Consider the following 10,970-nt stretch of genomic DNA (forward strand, 5'->3'; position numbering starts at 1 on the left):
TAAGGAAAGGAGAGTACATGTAAGGTCTTCCGAAAACATGTGACTTGAGTAAGTGGCACTTCCGAGAAACGCAGAATTTGTCTTTTTCTTCTGTCGTGTGAAATTATATTTTTCCTGGCAGCGTTCTGTTGCGGCGGAAACTTGTCAGGTACAAAGAACACATGGGGGCCTCAAAATATGAGACAAGCCACTCCACATTTGCAGATGATGTCAGAAACAAAGAACACACGAAAGCCTGGAAATATGGGACAAACGACTCCACATTTGCAGAACACCTACGACAACGTGACCACACACCAACCACTACAGAAGAGTTGAAAATAATTAGAATCCACAATAGAAAACACCTCCTAATCCTGCAAGAATATTACCACAAACAGAAAACCAAAGCAGGAAGGCAAAAAGTGTTGCGTGATCAAGTATACATGCCAAACGATTCATTTTTTATACTAATAGATAAAATAATAGAATAAAGCTCCCAAAGAGCGTAAATATAGTACCCAACATCTTTACACTCACTTGCGGTATGTATGAACCCATCCACAGTAAACTGTAACGTAAAGTCAAATCAGCTGTCACCAAAGGTTTTAACCACTCGCTAACAGCGAATATATTCATATTCAACAGGCTACAACTGAAACCACCACCCCCGCCTCTCACCCCCACCAAACCGAACCACCCACAAAAAAATTTACCCACTCTTCAGCTCACTTTCTCTCTCTCTCTCTCTCTCATAAACACACACAATATAAACATCACGAACAGAAGTTGGTTTTGGTTGCTTTTGAACACATACGTCGTTATGAAATGATAATTAAATCAATACCTTAAGCTGTCGACAGCCGTTGATACACATCAATGGGGACAGTTGAAAATGTGTGCCCCGACCGGGAGTCGAACCCGGGATCTCCTGCTTACATGGCAGACGCTCCATCCATGTGACAAGTGAGCCACCGAGGGCACAGAGGGTAGTGCGACTGCAGGGATTTATCCCCGTGAGACCCACATTCCCAACTTAAGGTCCACACACTACATTCGTAGTGCACCTGCCCATTACACTCATTACTCGCGGCAGACAATCTTACCGAGTCCCGTAAGAGTTCGGGGAATGCGTGTGCATCCGCACAGAAGAAGTAGATCAATGACTATATGACTATATGACTATATGAAGATGTCCGAAAGAACAGATACCATCTTCATATACGTCGTTGGGTTGGCAACAAGTAGGTAAACGCACCAAAGAGGAGGAAACACGTACTGAAGTTGTAATATTTACGTTGTTAAAAGCACAGTGCCCGAAGAAATAGTTATATCTAGTGCCAACAGATCAATAGTACACCACAAGAGAGAAGAAGAAACATGGTGAACAGCGTGGAAAAGGTCGGGACTCAAAATTGTGCTTCTATGTCGGTAATAAAGTGGAAGTGTGACCTCCAGACCAGATGAGAGGCCGGCCGGAGTGGCCGTGCGGTTCTAGGCGCTACAGTCTGGAGCCGAGCGACCGCTACGGTCGCAGGTTCGAATCCTGCCTCGGGCATGGATGTGTGTGATGTCCTTAGGTTAGTTAGGTTTAATTAGTTCTAAGTTCTAGGCGACTGATGACCTCTGAAGTTAAGTCGCATAGTGCTCAGAGCCATTTTGAAGCAGATAAGAGGAAACGCATATCACAGCAAATCGTAAGTAATTACTGTGTTACATAAAAAATCGCGACGTGAACCGTTTGATAATCTCAAAATAACAAAACTGAATCGTTACATATCCCACTGATGATGCCTTACAAAAAAAAAAAAAAGGCGAAACGCGTCTGGGAAAAATAAATTAAGTGGCAGCAGGAAAAGGCGGTTTTATTTACGAAACAAACATTTTTCTTCTATTCATACGGTTGTTCACCCTAAGAAAAAAAAAAAAGGAAAATGACCCACCAAGAAGATGTGAAGCAAAGTGATCGCAAACTAATGTTCACACAGGTATCGATGGGAGATGCTAAACTGTCAACTTTGGCGGCCAATGGATGAATGTGTGAAGCTACCGCGCAGTTTCACCGCGCAGCTGGCAAGGAGAGTGAAGAGGGGACATTTCGATAAAAAAAAAACTCCTCCCGCACAGGTCAGGAAGGCCCAAAGGTACCGACTGGCCACCGTGTCATCCTCAGCCCACAGGCGTCACAGGATGCGTATATGGAGGAGCATGTAGTGAGCACACCACTCTCCCGGCCGTATGTCAGTTTCCGAGACCGGAGCCGCTACCTCTCAGTCAAGTAGCTCCTCAGTTTGCCTCACAAGGGCTGAGCGCACCCGGCTTGCCGACAGCGCCCGGCAGACTAGATGGTCACCCATCCAAGTGCTAGCCCAGCCCGACAGCGCTTAACTTCGGTGGTCTGACGGGAACCGGTGTTACCACTGCGGCAAGGCAGTTGGCCCGGACATTTAAATCCAGCGCATAAAGTCTCTGCGAATTTCATTCCGTGTACTCAGTTGGACAGTAACTACAGCTCACGGACAGGCGCGTGACCGATACACACAGATGTCACCATTTGAGACAGGACCTGTAATTAGGCTTAAGGTAGTCGGTTGGATTAATCGGCGAATCGCTCGACGTCTGAATAAGAGCGATGCCACTATTCGATGATGGCGGTAGGAATCGGTGAACCATGGCCGAACACAACGTCAAGAGGGAGGCTGTAGACGTAGAGAGACGATAGAAGGAGAGGGCCCAGCAATCGTCAGGGAGGCACTGAGAGCCACAGATTCATCTTCATCATCGATCCGACGTGCAACCGGTGCTTCAGTGGCCACAAGAACTGTTAATATGCGGGTCACAGAAAAGGGGTTGACCTCACGGCGCCACCTGTTTCAGTATACACAAGCAGCCCTTAGTGGCAATCTTTAATTTTTAACTAGAAGTGACAATAAAACTTTTACGTAGGATGTTTTATTATGCTACGTGGCCTTTTTGGCGTTAAAACTGTATGACGAGAGCTGTTATGCTCAACTTCTTACCTATGTAATATAAATTCTGATGTAGGCTCCCTTAGCTTAGGAGTTGAAACCGTGGTCAATTCGACTACAAAATCCGTTGCAACCAGTGGACTGTCTTTACTATAAAAATATTTTCACGGTTGCTGCACACATCTATGTTTAAAGTTGTAACATTATAATTTTGTTTTTTTCCAACACTGTAGAAAATCTCCACGTATTACTCTCTAAAATTACACTTTTGCTATCACGAACCAATTGATCGGCTTAATGAGGTCCTCAACATTACGCCGTTTAGGTGTTCAGCAAAATCAGTGATCATATCGACGCTCATACGCACAAAACGAAAATTTTACTCACTTGCAATAACGAGTTATTACTGTGCCGAATATTCTCACTTTTTGAAGAACGGAAGACTACACCAGGAATGCTGTGAGGATGAATACACTGTGATGTTATGTACTTTACCATTTTCGAGGCGAGATGAGGCGGCGGCTTTTTGCTGACGTGCTCTGCTGCTCCTTCTTGACCACTCGTAACTGCAGTGTCCTTAACATTCCCAAGTGACCGCATATTTACTGAATATTCTCTTGCCGAGTTCGCCCCACAGATAAAAGAAGTTTCCGGAATCTCCGCACGAAGTAGTTATGCAAGCGCGCCGTCCCACTCGAATGCCGAGGACAGAGTGCCAAAGAGATGTTGCATCGAGACATCAAACGCGGCGCACAGCCCGGCTGGCGAAGTTAAGTGTGATGCGCCGAGTCCTTGGTACGGCTTTCCCACTGTGAGACACCCACGAGGAAGTTTACGTCACAAAGTTGCGGGCGGCCATTACTCAGCAAGCGGGGCCTACCGGGCGTCATACACGGATTCCTTTTGGCGTGCTCTTTGTCATAAGAATGGATAGCCGTGGTTCATTTTCTTTAACAAAATGTCCCTGTTTCTGACTTTTATTGCTACCTAACACAAAACTACGAAGATCCATGCCTTTTGAGACATAATTTCTTGTAAGGATGTACTAAGTCTTGCACGTTCATCGTCTGCTTGTAGTGGTTAATTTGTTAATAAAGTTTAGTTGGTTAGCTACGTGTTCCATAGACCACATTCACGGTAAACGGCCGGCCGAAGTGGCCGTGCGGTTAAAGGCGCTGCAGTCTGGAACCGCAAGACCGCTACGGTCGCAGGTTCGAATCCTGCCTCGGGCATGGATGTTTGTGATGTCCTTAGGTTAGTTAAGTTTAACTAGTTCTAAGTTCTAGGGGACTAATGACCTCAGAAGTTAAGTCCCATAGTGCTCAGAGCCATTTGAGCCACGGTAAACGCTATGTAGTGGAATGTGTCATCAGAATAAACTTAGAAAACGCACATTCTATATATACTGTCCCCCTTCTAACCAACACCCCTGCGTGGGCGAGGTCATCTTCGTATTTTCAAATGGGAACCCTCCCGTTTATGTTTGGATTCTACGCCAAAGAATACCTAGGGTTTACTCAAACCATTGTTTCCCATTCGAGGTAGACGGTGCTCTAATCGACAAATATCAAATGTACTTGTTTTTGCAATTGAGAATTCCACATTTTATTTACGACGTAAATGTAAACCTTCGTGTTCTAACGGTTGACTTTTTTGTTCGAAATTTACTTTAGTGTTAAAAATGTGTTTGCACAATACAGGATGGATGGCCGTTTCAGTATCTGGTTAGAAACTACGTTTGGCGTGATCCAAGAACAACGACGTGGATATAACAGTTTCCTGTTCCCATCGGGATGCTTGATTTCGGTGAGTCCTCTTGCCTCTCACCATACTTGTGATTCACAATAAATGCTCGAAACTGACGATGTTCCATTTCGATAGTTATTAACTCGTGTGTGGAATGCATGTGCACAACTTAAAAGCATTGTCAGTTACAGTTACGGTGAGGGGCAAGAGGACTCACCGAAATCAAATGCCTCAGTGGTAAGCTGAAATCAAGCATCCCAATGGGAACAGAAAACTATTACACTCATCAAAAAAAGTTTTGGGTCACCCTGGTTTCCAGAACTCCTGAAGATAGACGTTACCTGTAGATATTGTATCACAGACACAGTCCCTTTGACTGTTCAGAGATGTCACTAAATCCGCCCAAAGATGTAAACAACCATATATGGTTCAAATGGCTCTGAGCGCTATGGGACTTAACTTCTGAGGTCATCAGTCCCCTAGAACTTAGAACGACTTAAACCTAACTAACCTAAGGACATCACACACATCCATGCCAGAGGCAGCATTCGAACCTGCGACCGTAGCGGTCGCGCGGTTCCAGACTGAAGCGCCTAGAACCACTCGGCCACACAGGCCGGCAACCATGCATGACCAGCACCTGTTAGACGGAGGGGGTCCGACAGCCGACCAGTTCCAGTCATTCCACCAGGAAGGAGGTACACGGCTCGTGTTATCTGTACTTCAAACATGCATGGACGGTCAATACCGCGGTTCGATCGTTTCCGAATTATTACTTGCCGTTGTGCCACGAAGGACACCTAACAAGGAAAGTGTCCAGGCGTCGCGGTATGCATCAAGGTGATGTTGTTCGGACATGGAGGAGATACACAGAGACAGGAACTGTCGATGACATGCCTCGGTCAGGCCGCCCAAGGCCTGCTACTGCAGTGGATGACCGCTACCTACGGATTATGGCTCGGAGGAACGCTGCCAGCAACGCCATCATGTTGAATAATACTTTTCGTACAGCCAAAAGATGTCGTGTTACGACCCAAACTGTGCGCAATAGGCTGCATGATGCGCAAATTCACTCCTGACGCCCATGGCGAGGTCCATCTTTGAAACCACAACACCATGCAGCGCGGTACAGATGGGCCCAACAACACGCCGAATGGACCGCTCAGTCTTGGCATCACGTTCTCTTCACCAGTGAGTGTTGCATATGCCTTCAACCAGACTATCGTCGGATAAATGTTTGGAGGCAACTCGGTCAGGTTGAACACTTTAGACACACTGTCCAGCGAGTGCAGCAAGGTGGAGGTTCCCTGCTGTTTTGGGGTGGCATTATGTGGGGCCGACGTACGCCGCTGGTGGTCATGGAAGACGCCGTAATGGTTGTACGATACGTGAACGCCGTCCTCCGACCGATAGTGCAATCATATCGGCAGCATATTGGCGAGGCATTTCTCTTCATGGACGACAATTCGCGCCCCCATCGTCCACAACTTGTGAATGACTTTCTTCAGGATAAGGACATCGCTCGACCAGAGTGGCCAGCATTTTCTCCAGACATGAACCCTATCGAACATGCCTGGAATAGATTGAAAAGGGCTGTTTATGGACGACGTGACCCACCAACCATTCTGAGGCATCTACGCCGAATTGCCGTTGAGGAGTGGGACAATCTGGATGAACAGTGCCTTGATGAACTTGTCGACAGTATGCCGCAATGAACACAGGCATGCGTCAATGCAAGAGAAAGTGCTACTGACTATCAGAGGTACCAGTTTGTACAGCAATCTGGACCACCACCACTCAAGGTCTCGCTGTATGTTGGTACAACATGCAATGTGTGGTTTCCATGAGCAATAAAAAGGGCGGAAATGATGTTTATGTTGATCTCTATTCCAATTTTATTTACACGTTCCGGAACTGTCTGAACCGAGGTGAGGCAAAACATTTTTGACGTGTGTATTTCCACGTCGTTGTTCCTAGATCACGCCAAACATAGTTTCGAACCGGTCATTCAAATGGCTAACCGTATCGTATGGTACAATCACATTTGCAACAGAAAAGTAAATTTGAAACATAAATATCAACTGTTAGAACACAAAGGTTTTTTCATTTACATCGTAAGTGAAATGTAGAATCAGATGCGTCGATTCTTAATTGCCAAAACAGACATACTTGATATCCATCGATTACAGTGCCATCTAACGCTAATGGGAAGCAATGGTTTGAATAAACTGTAGGTACTTTTTGGCGTAACATCCGGATATGCAATAAAATGGGGCGTTTCCATTTGAAAATACAAAGCCAACGCAACAGTGGCGATTAGGAGGTGGCCTCTTATAGCATAGATAGAGGTCGCCTTTACTGACATTAAATTTTCACCTAGCACAATGTTTGTGGTATGATTTGTCGTTTTTGAAACTGGTACACCTGCCTAATATCGTGTAGGGCCCCCGCGAGCACGCAGAACTGCCGTAACACGACGTGTTTTGTGGACTCGACTAATGTATGAAGTAGTGCTGGAGGGAAATGACACCATGAATCCGTAACAGCACGAGGGGGTGGAGATCTCTTCTGAACAGCGCGTTGCAAGGCATCCCAGGTACGCTCAATAATGTTCATGTCTGGGGAGTTTGGTGGCCAGCGGAACTGTTTAAACTCAGAAGAGTGTTCCTGGAGCCACTCCGTAGCAATTCTGCACGTGTGGGGTGTCGCATTGTCCCGTTGGAACTGCCCAAGTCCGTGGGAATGCACAATGGACATGAATGTATACAGGTGATCAGACACCATCTTTACGTACGTGTCACCTGCCAGAGTCGCATCTAGACATATCAGAGGTCCCATATCACTCAAACTGCACACGTCCCACACCATTACAGAGCCTCCATAATCTTGAACAGTCCCCTGCTGCTACGCAGTGTCCATGGAGTCATAAGGTCTCCATATCCGTACACGTCCATCCGCTCGATACAATTTGAAATGAAACTCTTCCGACCAGGCAACATGTTTCCGGTCATAAACAGTTCAATGTTGGTGTTAACGGGCCCAGGCGAGGAGTAAACGTGTCGCCCAGTCATCAAGGGTACACGAGTGGGCCTTAGGCTCCGAAAGCCAATATCGATGATGTTCGTTGAATGGTTCGCACGCCGACACTTGCTGATGGCCCAGCACTGAAACCTGCAGCGGAAGGGTTGCACGTCTGTCACGTTGAGTGATTCTCTTCAGTCATCGTTGGTCCCGTTCTTGCAGGCCTCACCGATGTGGGAGATCTGATGTCTTGCCGGATTCCTGATATTCACAGTACACTAGTAAAATGGTTGTACGGGGACACCCCGACTTAATCGCTACCTCGGAGATGCTGTGCCCCATCGCTCATGCACCGACTGTAGCACCACGTCGAAACTCACTTAAATCTTGCCATTGTAGCAGCAGTAACCGACCTAACAACTGCGCCAGACACTTGTTGTCTTATATAGGCGTTGCCGATCGCAACGCCGTATTCTGCCTGTTTACGTATCTCTGTAATTGAATACGCATGCCTATACCAGTTTGTTTGCATATATATATATATATATATATATATATATATATATATATATATACACTCCTGGAAATGGAAAAAAGAACACATTGACACCGGTGTGTCAGACCCACCATACTTGCTCCGGACACTGCGAGAGGGCTGTACAAGCAATGATCACACGCACGGCACAGCGGACACACCAGGAACCGCGGTGTTGGCCGTCGAATGGCGCTAGCTGCGCAGCATTTGTGCACCGCCGCCGTCAGTGTCAGCCAGTTTGCCGTGGCATACGGAGCTCCATCGCAGTCTTTAACACTGGTAGCATGCCGCGACAGCGTGGACGTGAACCGTATGTGCAGTTGACGGACTTTGAGCGAGGGCGTATAGTGGGCATGCGGGAGGCCGGGTGGACGTACCGCCGAATTGCTCAACACGTGGGGCGTGAGGTCTCCACAGTACATCGATGTTGTCGCCAGTGGTCGGCGGAAGGTGCACGTGCCCGTCGACCTGGGACCGGACCGCAGCGACGCACGGATGCACGCCAAGACCGTAGGATCCTACGCAGTGCCGTAGGGGACCGCACCGCCACTTCCCAGCAAATTAGGGACACCGTTGCTCCTGGGATATCGGCGAGGACCATTCGCAACCGTCTCCATGAAGCTGGGCTTCGGTCCCGCACACCGTTATGCCGTCTTCGGCTCACGCCCCAACATCGTGCAGCCCGCCTCCTGTGCTGTCGCGACAGGCGTGAATGGAGGGACGAATGGAGACGTGTCGTCTTCAGCGATGAGAGTCGCTTCTGCCTTGGTGCCAATGATGGTCGTATGCGTGTTTGGCGCCGTGCAGGTGAGCGCCACAATCAGGATTGCATACGACCGAGGCACACAAGGCCAACACCCGGCATCATGGTGTGGGGAGCGATCTCCTACACTGGCCGTACACCACTGGTGTTCGTCGAGGGGACACTGAATAGTGCACGGTACATCCAAACCGTCATCGAACCCATCGTTCTACCATTCCTAGACCGGCAAGGGAACTTGCTGTTCCAACAGGACAATGCACGTCCGCATGTATACCGTGCCACCCAACGTGCTCTAGAAGGTGTAAGTCAACTACCCTGGCCAGCAAGATCTCCGGATCTGTCCCCCATTGAGCATGTTTGGGACTGGATGAAGCGTCGTCTCACGCGGTCTGCACGTCCAGCACGAACGCTGGTCCAACTGAGGCGCCAGGTGGAAATGGCATGGCAAGCCGTTCCACAGGACTACATCCAGCATCTCTACGATCGTCTCCATGGGAGAATAGGAGCCTGCATTGCTGCGAAAGGTGGATATACACTGTACTAGTGCCGACATTGTGCATGCTCTGTTGCCTGTGTCTATGTGCCTGTGGTTCTGTCAGTGTGATCATGTGATGTATCTGACCCAGGAATGTGTCAATAAAGTTTCCCCTTCCTGGGACAATGTATTCACGGTGTTCTTATTTCAATTTCCAGGAGTATATATATATATATATATATATATATATATATATATATATATATATATATATATATATATATATACACTCCTGGAAATGGAAAAAAGAACACATTGACACCGGTGTGTCAGACCCACCATACTTGCTCCGGACACTGCGAGAGGGCTGTACAAGCAATGATCACACGCACGACACAGCGGACACACCAGGAACCGCGGTGTTGGCCGTCGAATGGCGCTAGCTGCGCAGCATTTGTGCACCGCCGCCGTCAGTGTCAGCCAGTTTGCCATGGCATACGGAGCTCCATCGCAGTCTTTAACACTGGTAGCATGCCGCGACAGCGTGGACGTGAACCGTATGTGCAGTTGACGGACTTTGAGCGAGGGCGTATAGTGGGCATGCGGGAGGCTGGGTGGACGTACCGCCGAATTGCTCAACACGTGGGGCGTGAGGTCTCCACAGTACATCGATGTTGTCGCCAGTGGTCGGCGGAAGGTGCACGTGCCCGTCGACCTGGGACCGGACCGCAGCGACGCACGGATGCACGCCAAGACCGTAGGATCCTACGCAGTGCCGTAGGGGACCGCACCGCCACTTCCCAGCAAATTAGGGACACTGTTGCTCCTGGGGTATCGGCGAGGACCATTCGCAACCGTCTCCATGAAGCTGGGCTACGGTCCCGCACACCGTTAGGCCGTCTTCCGCTCACGCCCCAACATCGTGCAGCCCGCCTCCAGTGGTGTCGCGACAGGCGTGAATGGAGGGACGAATGGAGACGTGTCGTCTTCAGCGATGAGAGTCGCTTCTGCCTTGGTGCCAATGATGGTCGTATGCGTGTTTGGCGCCGTGCAGGTGAGCGCCACAATCAGGACTGCATATGACCGAGGCACACAGGGCCAACACCCGGCATCATGGTGTGGGGAGCGATCTCCTACACTGGCCGTACACCACTGGTGATCGTCGAGGGGACACTGAATAGTGCACGGTACATCCAAACCGTCATCGAACCCATCGTTCTACCATTCCTAGACCGGCAAGGGAACTTGCTGTTCCAACAGGACAGTGCACGTCCGCATGTATCCCGTGCCACCCAACGTGCTCTAGAAGGTGTAATTCAACTACCCTGGCCAGCAAGATCTCCGGATCTGTCCCCCATTGAGCATGTTTGGGACTGGATGAAGCGTCGTCTCACGCGGTCTGCACGTCCAGCACGAACGCTGGTCCAATTGAGGCGCCAGGTGGAAATAGCATGGCAAGCCGTTCCACAGGACTACATCCAG

The 10,970-nt window shown here is 48.8% G+C and overlaps 1 pseudogene; it reads right to left on the bottom strand.

The window, feature by feature from the left end:
- Positions 1-2,300: 2,300 nt before the first annotated feature.
- On the bottom strand, positions 2,301-2,418 carry LOC126254255 (5S ribosomal RNA; annotated as a pseudogene).
- Positions 2,419-10,970: the final 8,552 nt, after the last annotated feature.

This window comes from Schistocerca nitens, chromosome 4, assembly GCF_023898315.1.
Source record: "Schistocerca nitens isolate TAMUIC-IGC-003100 chromosome 4, iqSchNite1.1, whole genome shotgun sequence".
Classification (NCBI taxonomy): domain Eukaryota; kingdom Metazoa; phylum Arthropoda; class Insecta; order Orthoptera; family Acrididae; genus Schistocerca; species Schistocerca nitens.